At 58.6% G+C, this 11,935-nt stretch overlaps 1 long non-coding RNA gene across 2 annotated transcripts; it reads right to left on the minus strand.

Moving 5' to 3' along the window:
* Nucleotides 1–270: 270 nt before the first annotated feature.
* Nucleotides 271–6,888, minus strand: LOC116666535. Of its 2 annotated transcripts, XR_004323461.1 has the most exons (4): nt 6,711–6,888; nt 6,345–6,613; nt 5,715–5,844; nt 271–5,462 (listed from the first exon to the last, which is right to left on the minus strand). It is a non-coding gene; the product is annotated as an uncharacterized LOC116666535 (long non-coding RNA). The 2 variants fall into 2 exon arrangements; XR_004323460.1 differs by having other exon boundaries at nt 6,345–6,881.
* Nucleotides 6,889–11,935: the final 5,047 nt, after the last annotated feature.

An 11,935-nucleotide genomic window follows, 5' to 3' on the forward strand; every position in this document is an offset into this window, starting at 1 on the left:
TCTGCAGTGGGACTTCGCTGTTTGCCTATTGTATATACAGTAGTGTGTATCTGCAACTCCTGAACTCCCAATTCTGTTCATATTTTGATGCAGCTGGTTGATCTTTTATTTTCTTGTTTTCTGGCCTTGGTACATTAGCTGTCACCCTCCCCCTCCCCCCTCCCCTACCATCTCCCATTGCCCCTGACCCCACTATGTCCCCATCTGTACTAGGCAATCCGCTGCCTCTGCCCTGGGGGCTTGGTCATCTCTGCTTCTCGCTGGCCACGGCGCTGTGTGCCCCTCAGTGTGCCCGTCTGCACAATGGGTGCTCGCTCTGCCTACAGGTGTCCACGGGTCCCGTGGGACTCAGGTTCTGTGCTCCCTGCACACTGGGGGCAGGCGCATTCCCACCGTGCTTTCTCTGGCTCCTCTGTGGGGTCCCTTGCGGGTGGTGTGTGCCTTTGCAGGCAGCAGGGAGCCAGGGGTCTGGGTCTGCCCGTGGGGAGTGTGTGAATCAAAGGAGCCGGCCGCAGCTGAAGCCACCTCGCCCGGATTCTTCACGCGGCCTTTTGACAGACTGATTGTGTAACAGCATTCCTCCCAAGAAAACACGTCTGCCCCTCAGAGAAGGTGCGAGAGCTTCCCAGACACTGAAAGGACCCTGCTGGGTGAATTAATTCTTCATTATTCCATTCCCGGGGCTCTCGCTTTGGCCAAGTGCCCAGCACACAGACGCCCGCCTGCACAGGGTCGCCCAGACGAGGCTGACGCCGAGTTCCAGGTAGTCTCCGCCATCCATGGAATCAGAGGATGCGTTCAAAGATGCAAATTCCCATCCATCCTTGTCTCCTCCGCCGCGACAAAGGGTTTCTTGTTGACATGTGAGCTTGCTCTCTGGTAGCTAAGTATTTTACTGCCGGGGATGTGCAGGGTCACGCCCCTCTGCACACGACAGCCCCGAGTAGGGCAAGCTGCTGGCTGTTTCTCCTCCTCCCTGGGTGCCCCGGCCCCTCTATGCACACTCCCCAGGACCGGAAATGCCACCTGCTGTTAAGATTTCCAAGCATGGTTATCAAAACCCCCAAACTGGCCAGACCTAAGGCATTGAGAGTGCAGTGCAGAACTTGACCTCCTAGCAATGGGGGTACTGGGGGCGTGGCTGCTGTGAGATGTCACAGGCGGGGACAGGGAGGTGTCTTTACCCCCATGGCGCACATGCCACTGAGCCAGCACCCCTCTCTGGTCTTTCGTTTCTCCCTCCCGTCTTCCCAGGCTAGAGGCGGATAAGCAGAGCGGGAAATTAATCACCCCCGCTGATGGGCCGGTTGGTCCTTGGCCAGCTGCCTTATTCCGCTCACCCTCAGTTTCCTCATCTGTAAAGTGGGGACAGAGGTCCTGCTTGCCTACGTGGGGATGTTGGGAAGGAAGATGAGGGCCTGTGTGGGAGTGTTTGGGATGTGCCCAGCCTAGGGTGAAGCTCAAGAAACGGCCCCATTGTCACCCAGTCCCTTTCTTACTAATTCAACAGTTGCCTGGCCCGAGTGCAGGGGTCCCTGCCCTGGGGAGGTGGGCTGTGGGCAGGGCACAGGCAGGAAAAGTGTGTTCAGGGAATCCTTTCTAGGCATCAGCCAAGGGCCCTGCACTTGGAGGTGGCAGCCAGAGCTGCGAGGTGGCCGCTGTCACGGACACTGGTGCCAGAGGCCAGGGTTCACAACCGAGGCTGCCCATTACCAGTTGCGGGCCTCAGTTTCCCCAGCTGGGAACCAGAGGAGATGCTGGTGACAGCTGCTTATGGGGTGGTCATGTGGATTTAAATGGGTGAGTGCCTGTGTCATGCCATCATGGCGCCCAGAGGCCAAGACAGAGAACACAGAGGTTGACGGAGATTTTGTCTCTAGTGGGCCCGAGGTCAGCGGTCCAGGCAGGGCTCCTTTTTGAAGTCAGTGGCCAGGAGACCAGAGCAGGGAGGACTCAGGAAGTCTTGTCTAACAGCTGCCAGCCTGCAGCCGCTATCTCTCTGGACTCCCGGCACATCCTGCCGCAGCCTTCCGAGGGGAGCAGGCCGGGAAACCAGAGACGCTGGCAGGAGGTGCGGGCCGTTTCATCCATGTCAGGATGGGAGTGACTTACAGGTGAGGCCACTGTTCCTGAGCACAGGTGGGGATAATGCGTCCTGACAGCCTGAAGGATGGGCCCTTGGCAGGCCCGCCGGCCTGGCCCGAGCCCCAGGGAGGCCCTTGTGGGCACCTGAGTTACAACACGTCCTGTGAGCGCTCCCCTGGCCCGGCCTCTTCATGGGTTTCCAGCACTGGAGGCTCGGACACACCTGCCAGTGATGCGGCCCATTCACTGAGCACTTTGGCAAAGGTCACCGTCAGCCGGGGACAGAGTGGGTATTGTCAAGGAGCCACCCAGCCTTTGTGCCCGGCCGGTTGCCCCTGACCACAGGAATTCCTCCTGCTCACCCTTGTCCACACCAGCGGGCACCCACTCCTGCTGGGGTTGGCCTCCCTCCCTCCCTCTGACGCTACCTTTGGGCCGGAGGCTGGAGCCTTGGCCAAATGAGCCTTACCCCGCATTTTCCAAAACCTAATTGCCGCGCTGTGTCTGTGATGGGCCCCGGCCCAGGGGCTGGGCCTGCCAAGAATTTCCCCGTGTGAATACCTGCACAGGGCATCTCCTGTGGGAACCGGGAGTCGCACAGGGCCTGGCGTTTGTCCCCGGCTGTCTTGTGACATTAGGCAGATCAAAGCCCCATTGTAAAAAGTCATGTTCGCTCTGTTCGTCCGCTTGGAGCCCGTGTCCTGGGACTGCCCTTCCCTCGTCTCAGGCACGGGGAGGGCGCTGACCCCCGGGGCATGGCTCCTGTTCCAGCCCCAGCCCTCCTTCTGGAAGGGGCCCCACCGAAAGTGAATTGTCTTTCCTGGGTCTGAGGCCCGGCACACCCTGACCAAGAATGAGAACGCGAGGCAGGCCAGCTCCTCCCAGTGTCTTCAGAGCAACAAGCTCCTACTTGGCCCTACACGTAGCGGCTCAGAGTGGGGAGAACGTCACGGACGCTGAGATCACCGAGCCCCCCGGAGCCGGCGGAGGGAAGGGCGGCTGGAAGGGGCAGGGCGGGGGCTGCAGCCTGGGGCCAGCGCCGCTCAGAGAGCAGGCAGGGAGGAAGGGACGCTCTGACGAGCACGGACACTGACTGGTAGGAAGCTGTCAGATCCCCCCAAGGGGCAGCTTCTATCACTCCAAGTCAGGTGTCCAATGAGGGGGCCAATCAAATTATTCAACCACCTGAGAGGCAATTCAGGAGCCAGAAGGATCGCGTCGCATCTTCCAGGCTGTGGCCCCACTGGCAGAGCTGCCTGTGCAGGTGCTGGGATGGGGGAGCACAGAGTGCAGAGGTGCGTTAGTAATGTCTGTCCGGGTGCCCATCTCCTGGTGATGGTGTGTGTGTCCCAGGCCTGCCACTGCTTCTGTGTTAGTCAGGATAAGCTAGTTTTGCTGCAGTGACAAATAAACCTCAAAATCTCAAAGACTGAATGCCACAAAGATTTCATTATCTCTCATGCAGTATCCAAAGTGAAGGGGGCGATTGCTCAGGGCGGCTGTCCTCCCCGTGCGGGTTCCGCGTCCCTAACCCTAACCCACCTTGCCAGAGGATGACGGGCACACAGGGCTCTTCACAGCCTCAGCCTGGATGTGATTTGTCACTTTGACTCACTTGTCATTATCCAGAACGACTCCTGTGTGCTCTCTGCCCTGCCCATTGGGAAGTGCGGTGAGTGTCCGGGAGGGAGGGAGGGAGGTGTACCATAACCCTGCCAGGTGTGGAACGTGGTCCCCCCCAGCAGTTCCAGACCAGGCCCCATACATCTCACCTGGTCCCCTCCACCCCCAGGGTTGGAGTCAGGGCCCAGAGGTGCTGCTGGGCTCCGGGACACCAGGGCCCCGGGGCAGGGAGAAGGTGTGGGATTAGGGGCCTAGGGCCTCCAGCTTGGTCCCTCTGCTGGCCACGAGGCCTAGGCTGTGGCCCCTGCTTATCTTTAGCTCTGGGGCCCACAGGTCTGGGCCTAGGGGCCAAGGATACAGCTCTGGTCCTCATGGGCCCTGATCAGACACCCCAATCCCAACGACAATCCAAGTGACAGTGTCCCTGCATTCTGGAGCCATGGCCACTGCCCCCACCCTCTCGGGCCTTAGTTTCTCCAGAGCAGGCTCTGGATTGGCCCCAGGGGGTCTCTGAGGGGTGGAGTATTGTGCTGGCGGCTCCTGTAAACACTGGGAAGCGGGGAGAGCCATCAGGACCCCCAGTGGAGACTGAGGCCATCCTTCCAAGCCTTCCTGCCCTGCCTGCCAGGGAGGAGGGCCAGAGCCACCGACCCAGGGCCCCCCACTCACGCTGCCAGCATCCCTCCCTGGGGCTCTGTGTGGCCAGCTCCCGTGATGCAGTACCTTGGAGGGCTGGCTCAGGAGGCAGGGAAGGCAATGGGTCGAGTGAGCACCTGGAGTCGGGGCCACAGGCCAACTGGAGGGTGGCCACTGAGAGTGTGACCTGCGTGACCCAGTGCAGGCTTGGTGTCGGCCTCCGAGCTCGCCCAGGCTGCTCCTTCCACCTGGAAGGCCTGCCCCTTCCCCGGCTGGCTCTCATCTCTGGGAAGGGGCATCCTGTGTGCCAGTCCTCTGCTCACACCTTCACCTTCTGTCCTCCCAGGAGTCCTCTGACTGCTCAGTGCCCTCCTCCAGCCACCTGGCTCGACTTGCCTGGGGGTCAGCCAGAGGCTGCCGCCACGCCCTGTTGCGGGAGGGCAGGGCCTTCGTCTTAGACCTGGGCTTGACCTTCTGAGATTTCCGGGGAGGGCACTTGATGGGGAAGGAGAGAGTCCCAAGAGTCCCAAGAAATTCCCGCAGAAAATTGAGGAACCTGGTACTCAGAGAAGAACCCTCTCCCACGTGCGGCTGTGCCCCCGGAGCCTCTGCACCTGCGGGTTCCCGGCACCCGCTGTTTATCTGCTGGAGAGGAAGCGTTTAAAAAAGTCAGCTGTAGCATGCAAATCCAAGCAGAGCCGGCCTGCCGTGATTTGCATGGGGACAAAAGCTCCTTCGGGTAGCCTGGGGCCCAGCCCAGAAAGAAGGTTCCAGGTCTTCAAAGTGACCCCAACTCCCCAGGCAGGCAGGGCTCCTGGAGCCTAGGACAGCACCTCTCGAAGTGGGGTCACCTGGGCACAGACCGAAGGGCAAAGCCTCGGGCTCCCCTCAGACTTGCTGGATCAGGAGCCCGGGTGGGGGCGGGTTGCTAATGGAGAGGTGTTCCATCTTCTCGGGCTGGAAGACCCGCTGTTGTCAAGATGTTTGTTCTTCCCAGTTTGATCTGTAGCTTCAACAGGAGCCCAGCCAAAATCCTGGCGAGCTGTTGCACAGGTATCAAGAAACTGACTCTGAAATCTATGTGGAAAGGCCTGGGTAGCAGAGCAGCCAACGGGATCCTGAAAAAAGATGGAACTTTGAGCAAAGGCTCAGCAATGTGCTGTGATGAGCCCCCAGGCGAGTCTGCAACGTGGTCTGGGGACTGTTGGGAGGGGAAGGAAGCGGGGGTGGGGGTGCGGAGGGAGGCCCCCTCGTTCTCAGGGCCCCTCCACGGCCACTCCCAGCGGCCTCAGTCTTCTCCTGGTGGCAGTGGCCTGAGGTGTCTTTGATCCCTCTCCCGTCCCTCCCCCTGTTCTTTATTCATCACCTACCTGGGTTGCAGCCTCAAGGGCTCCTCTCAGCCTGACAGCCAACATCTCCATTCTCCATCCCTCTGGAGGGCAAAGGAGGGAGTGAATCTCATGGGGTACAGATGAAGTTCTCTTTAGCATCAAGGATTGCCTGAGGAAAAGGCAAGATACTCATACCTTAATAAAGCTTGTTTTAAGCAACCCAATCAAAAAATGAGCAGAAGACCTAAATAGACATCTCTTCAAAGTGGACATCCAGATGGCCAGCAAGCACATGAAAAGATGCCCAGCATCACTGATTGTTAGAGAAATGCAAATCAAAACTACAGTGAGAGGGGGGCAGGTAGAGCTCAGTGGTGGAGCACATGCTTAGCGTGCACAAGGTCCTGGGTTCAATCCCCAGTGCCTCCATTAAAAAATAAGTAAGTAAACTTAATTACCTCCCCCTCCAAATTAAAAAAAAAAACAAAAACAACTACAGTGAGATATCACCTCACACCAGTCAGAATGGCCATCATTAAAAAGAAAGGTAACTGCTGGAGAGGGCGTGGAGAAAAAGGACCCTCCTACACTGCTGGTGGGGATGTAAATTGGTGCAGCCACTGTGGAGAACAGGATGGAGAGTCCTCAAAAAACTAAAAATAGACTTACCGTATGATCTAGCAATCCCACTCCTGGGCATACATCCGGAGGAAAATATAATTCAAAAAGACACACGCATCCAGTGTTCCCAGCAGCAGCATTTATAACAGCCAAGACACGGAAACAGCCCGAATGTCCGTCGACAGACGACTGGACAAAGTTCTTCAGAGGCGTTCTTGCCCTCTTCACCATAGAGATCTTACACGAGCTGTATTCAACTGGTTTCTAAGTATTTCACGGCTTGCTCACTGAGGTTAGGAAATTAGGATGTGGCAGGTCTGGGAAAGCAGAGGAGAACCAATCACACGTGACGACGAAGGAAGTGTCTAGAAAGTGCTTACTCTGAGGGTTCTGTGGCTGCACCCATTTGCAAACCTGTCTCGTGGAGACTTCTGGAGTCAGGCTCAGCTCCGAGCGAGATGTTCCCCCAGACTCCTTGGAGCTCACACTTGCTGTCATTCTACACTTGGTGTTCCAAGATTCATCTGGAAATTGCCAGGTTGACGGTGGCGATAGGGAGTGGGTTCCTTCCCTGTGCCCACAATGCACCACTTTCTTACAGCAACTGGTAGCATGGTTAAAACTCCTGGAGCCCTTTAAGACTTAAAGGGCCAGACACCAGCTTTGACAGGGCGACCTGAAGTGTTGCTGGAGCCTGGACCGTACTTCTGAAATAGCTCTTTCTGGGGGACAGAAGCAGAGCCATTTTCTTTCTCTTACTTCTCACTCTCAGACCACCTCTGCTGGGCCTCCTTCTTGCCCCAAACTCTGTCCTTGTAACTGTCCTTAATGTCACCTCCACATATTAACAACAGTCTTGCTCTCGGGGAGTGGAGAGTCCAGTCAGATTTAAATCAGAGCCTCAGTCTCTTATGTCATCCACAGCTCCTTCCAGCTTCACAGCCCCTTCCTGCTTCACAGCCCGTTCCTGCTCTGAGGGTCCCTGCTCGGGCTGGGCGGGATGGCCGGGCTTTGCTCAGTGGGACCCCGCCATGAATTGCTGGCCCAGGGAAGATGTCCTGCAGCTGAGCACCTACGACTCCCCCAGCCCTGGGCGCCTCTCCAAGGAGGTCATTGTCTCACTTTCCTGGGCAGGACTCTTTCAAGATGGCCCACTCCTGGCTTCCTTCCGTGATCAGCGACAGACAATACCAAGTGTCTGTGAGCATGTGGAGAGATGGGAGCCCTTGTCTGCTGCTGGTGGGGATGTAAATGGTGCGGCCGCAGTGGGAGAGAGCTTGGCAGTTCCTCAGAAGGTCAAACACAGAGTTGCTGTACGACCCAGCCACTCTGCTCCTAGGTAGGTGCCCAGGGAAATGAAGACAAGTTCTGGTACACGAGTGCTCACGGCAGCACTGCGCACGGCGGCCACAGGCTGGGAAGAACGGGAGGGAGCGTCGCTCGGTGGATGGATGGACAGAGGCGGTGCGGCAGAGCTGAGCAGCAGAACATTGCTCAGCCGCAGAAAGGAACGAGGTGCTGATAGCGACGCATGCTACAACATGGGTGAGCCTTGAAAATGGTATGCCGAGTCAATAAGGCCAGTCACCAAAAAAGCCCACTTATTGTGTGATTCTATTCAGACGAAATGCCCAGAATAGGTGACTCTACAGAGACAGGCTGTAGGTTAGTGGTTGCCTGGGGCTGGATGGGGACTAGGGCTGGACGGGGGCTGGGGGCGGGGACGCCTGGCGGGTGCAGGGGGTTCTTTTTGGAGGGATTAAATTGTTCCCGGAAGGGTCGTGGTGATGGGTACACAGCTCCGCGCATGTACTAAAAACACTTTAAAATAGATGCCTTGTGTGCTTCTTGCGTTATGCCTCCATAAGCCTGCCATCGGGAAGAATGGCCCTGCCAAGGCCTGTCTCTCTGGAACAAAGTGACCTAGGACCAGAGGGCACTCCCGAGCAGCCCGCATTCCCGGGAGCCTCTGCTCCTCTCCTGCAAGCATCTCACCTGCTCCTCCCCGCTTTGCGCTGTCTCTCAGGGTCCCGCCTGCTGGGCTGTGGTCCCTCAGCAATTCGTGTCACGCAGCCTCCACCCCCAGAGTAGGAGCAGAGGGTCTGCCCTTGAGGCCTGGCAGCGCCCCCACCAGGCCCCCAGCTGCAGTGGGCTCTCCCCCCGCTGGGCTGGCCCCCGCCGTTCATTTGCGCAGATCCACCCCTCCCTCTGTCCACCCACCCACCTGTCCACCTGTCTTAGTCCAGTCGGGCTACCATAACAAAAGTACCATAGGCCTGGCCTTCTAAACAACACAGATTTATTCCTTCCAGTTCTCGAAGCCAGGAAGTCCAAGATCGAGGTGCCGGCGGATTTGGTGTCCAGTGAGGACCCCCCTCTGGTTCATAGACGGCAGACGTCTCACTGTGTCCTCGTGTGGCAGAGGGGGAGAGGGAGCCCTCTGGGATCTCTTTTATAAGGACACCAATCCCACTCATGGAGGCTCCAGCCTCATGACCTCAGCACCCAAAGCCCCCACCCCTAATACCATCGCCTTGGGGATAGGATTTCAGTACATGAATTTTGGAGAGGACACATTTAGTCTGTAGCATCAACCAACCCTCTGTCTGCCCACCCACCCCAACTGTCCACCCACCCACCCACCCGCGCACCACCACCCGCACACTCCCCCCCGACATCCACCTGGCAAACGCTCACTGAGCACCTGCTGTCAGCCTCAGCCCGGTGGGAAGACAGCTGAGCAAACAGACACTGACAACTGGATGTCTAGGGCCAAGCTCGAGACGCACTTCCCACTTTGGTTGTGAAAGCATGAGTCCGACATCCCCTCCCTGCTCTCCAGGTAGCTTGACGTGACCTATTTTACTCTCTAGACCCAAAGTGCTCCTCTTAGGTTCTAAGGAGGCCAGATCGGGGCCGAGACCAGGGGACTCAGAACCCATGTGGGCCCCAGCCCCCTCCCTGACTGGCTATGTGACCCCAAGCAGGTTGCTGCCCCCAGATCCCGGCCCTCACTGCCAGCACCATGACGGCACCGGGCTGGTGCTCTCCAAGGTCCCTGCTGGGCCTGGGCCTCTTCTGCCACACAAGGAGCGGCTGCTCGCCCCGCCCCGGGCACACCTGCCGGCCTCCCCTAGTTCAGGGCTCTCTGGGCCTCTGCGGCTCCTCCTCCCCCACCGGCGCTGGGGCTGCGGGGCCTGCTCAGACTTCCCCTGAGCGCCGCGCACTTCCCACCGCACATTCTCTCATCTTGCTCTGCTCATCCTTTGAGTCCCAGCTCAAAAGCCCCCTCCTGGGTGAAGCTCCCTCAATGCCGCAGGGCCCCGCCTCTGTCCCCACCTGTGGAACATGCCCCTTGAAGCACCCCTGCCCCACTGACTGCCACAGGTCGCTGGTGCTGGTGCTGGGGTGTGGGGGTGTCTGTGGGGCTCACTGGTGCTTGAGGCCCCGTCCCTGCAGGACCCTGGGACACTCCAGGTCTGGCTTTTCTGGCTACTTCTGGGACATCCTGGGGCCCAAGGTATGAGGGGCGGGGGCTTTGGGTGATGAAGTCACGAGGGTGGAGACTTCATGGTGGGATTAGTGTCCGTGTAAGAGATCCCAGAGGGCTCCTCCTCTGCCACGGGAGGGCAGAGCTAGAGGTCTGCCATCTATGAATCAGAGAGGGGTCCTCACCAGACACCAAATCTGCCAGCACCTCGATCTTGGACTTCCCAGCCCAGATCCTGTGCCTGAAGCTTCCCTCCCTCCCTGGGCAGATCAAGCAAGGGGGCGGTAGGGGGAGCCTTCCCCACTTCAACCCTGGCACTATGACATGGTCAGGGCCCTAGAAGGACCCAGAAAGATCCAGAAAGATCTAGAAGGATCCAGCAGGCTCTAAAGAGAACTGGGTCCTGAGCCCCATGCCTGGCAGAGAGAGGGTGCCTGGGACATACTTACCAACAGGCTGAGCCACCAGCTTCCCTGGTTTAGGGCTGGATGCTGGAGAAGGAGCTGGTGAGAGGAAGAGGGCTGAGGCAGCCAGGAGGAGGGGCTGGTGATAGAAAACTTTGCGGGGCATCTCGCTCAGCTGCCTCAGCTTCCCTCTGAGGCCCAGAGCTGGGGTCGACCAAGGGGACAGGCAGACAGAAGGTTCTGGAGCCAGAGTGCACCTACTCCGTGGAAGAAACACAGGGCCAGATCCCACACAGCACCTGTGCCTCGTCGGGACCTGCTGAGCACCTGTCGTTTCATCTGCCCGCCTGGGCAGAAGGGGACCACCCTGGGCGTCACCATGGTGGCAGATTTAGGGTGACCTGGCTGGTCTTGCCACCCCTTTCTGTCTATAAGCCACATTCCGGCTTGCCCCTGCTGTGAATCATGTCACCGCACAGACCACTAACTTACTCTCTGTGGTCACACATGTGAGTCTCCGCCCTCCTGTTTACTTCTCTCAGCTCCTACAGCAGACTCGAACGCTCTCACGTAGCACAGCAAACACACATCCCCGTCCAGTGGGGGCCCCGCTCACAGGCAGGGGCTGAGGGGAGAACCAGCACAGGGCTTCTCAGCCCTGCTGAGTGCCTACATAGCCTAACACCCACGGGGCCCCCTCCTGCAGCTGGTGGCTGGGACTCAAGTTTGGGATGAGGGCAGGCAGGCGGAAATGGCAGTGACCAGTGGAGAGTCCCTGTGCTGTGCGGGATCTCAGCTGACTGGCCCAGAAGAGAGGATACTATGGGGGATCAAGTCAGGGACCCCCATTCTTACCCTCAACGAGCATTTATTGAACACCTGTTGTGTGCCAGGTGGGTACCACCCTACCTGAAGATGTGATGGTGAAACACCCAGTGGAGACGGCAGTCCAGTGAACAGTCACATGCAGATACTGTCACCCATGGGAAGGACAGAGACATGCAGGGAGCTAAGACGGGGGGTGGGAGAGTCCTGGGGGGTCAGGGGAGGACCCACAATGAAGGGACAGCCCAGCTGTAGCCCCTCAGTGTCAGAATGGAAGGCAGGCTGTTTCTGGTGTTTCTGCCAGGGCGAGGTGGCCGTGGGACAAGGGGCAGGGACAAGAGGCCAGAGCACAGCTGGGACTGGATGCTGGAGCCCTGTTGAGCTTCGCAGTGAGAAATCGGTCGTGCAGTTGGGCCCCACACTCCGCAGGGCGCACACTTGGTTCTGCTCTGTGGTCGCTACCTGGAAACTCTTACTTGTTTTTGTACACATCCCACCCTTATTTGGCCCCGAAGGTCCTGTCCCCGGTGCCGCTGCCCAGAGCCCCAGCCCAGCCTGTGCTCGTGTGTGGAGGAGGGCTGGGGGCAGTGTGGGGCTGGCATCTCTGCTGGGCAGGGCTGGAGACTGAGTCCAAGCAGAATCGTCCATCTCTACGCTGGCATCAAAGCCTGATGTCTCCAATGGAGGGGGCTTCCTGGGTGCCTGCAGTGGGTGACCAGAGGGGGCCTGGCAGGGTAGGGGCATGGATTTTTCAAGCCAGGATGATGTCAGAGCCTGGGCCACATTCTGTAAAGTATGGCATCCCTGGGGTCCAAGGCTCGGAGTCCCTGCAGGACTGCCGGGTGCAGCTCAGTGTGGGCGCCAGGCCATGAAATGTCAACCAGAACAGCCTTTCTTAGTTGAGTCCAGAGGACCTACAC

Source organism: Camelus ferus, chromosome 10, assembly GCF_009834535.1.
Source record: "Camelus ferus isolate YT-003-E chromosome 10, BCGSAC_Cfer_1.0, whole genome shotgun sequence".
In the NCBI taxonomy this organism is placed as follows: Eukaryota; Metazoa; Chordata; class Mammalia; order Artiodactyla; family Camelidae; genus Camelus; species Camelus ferus.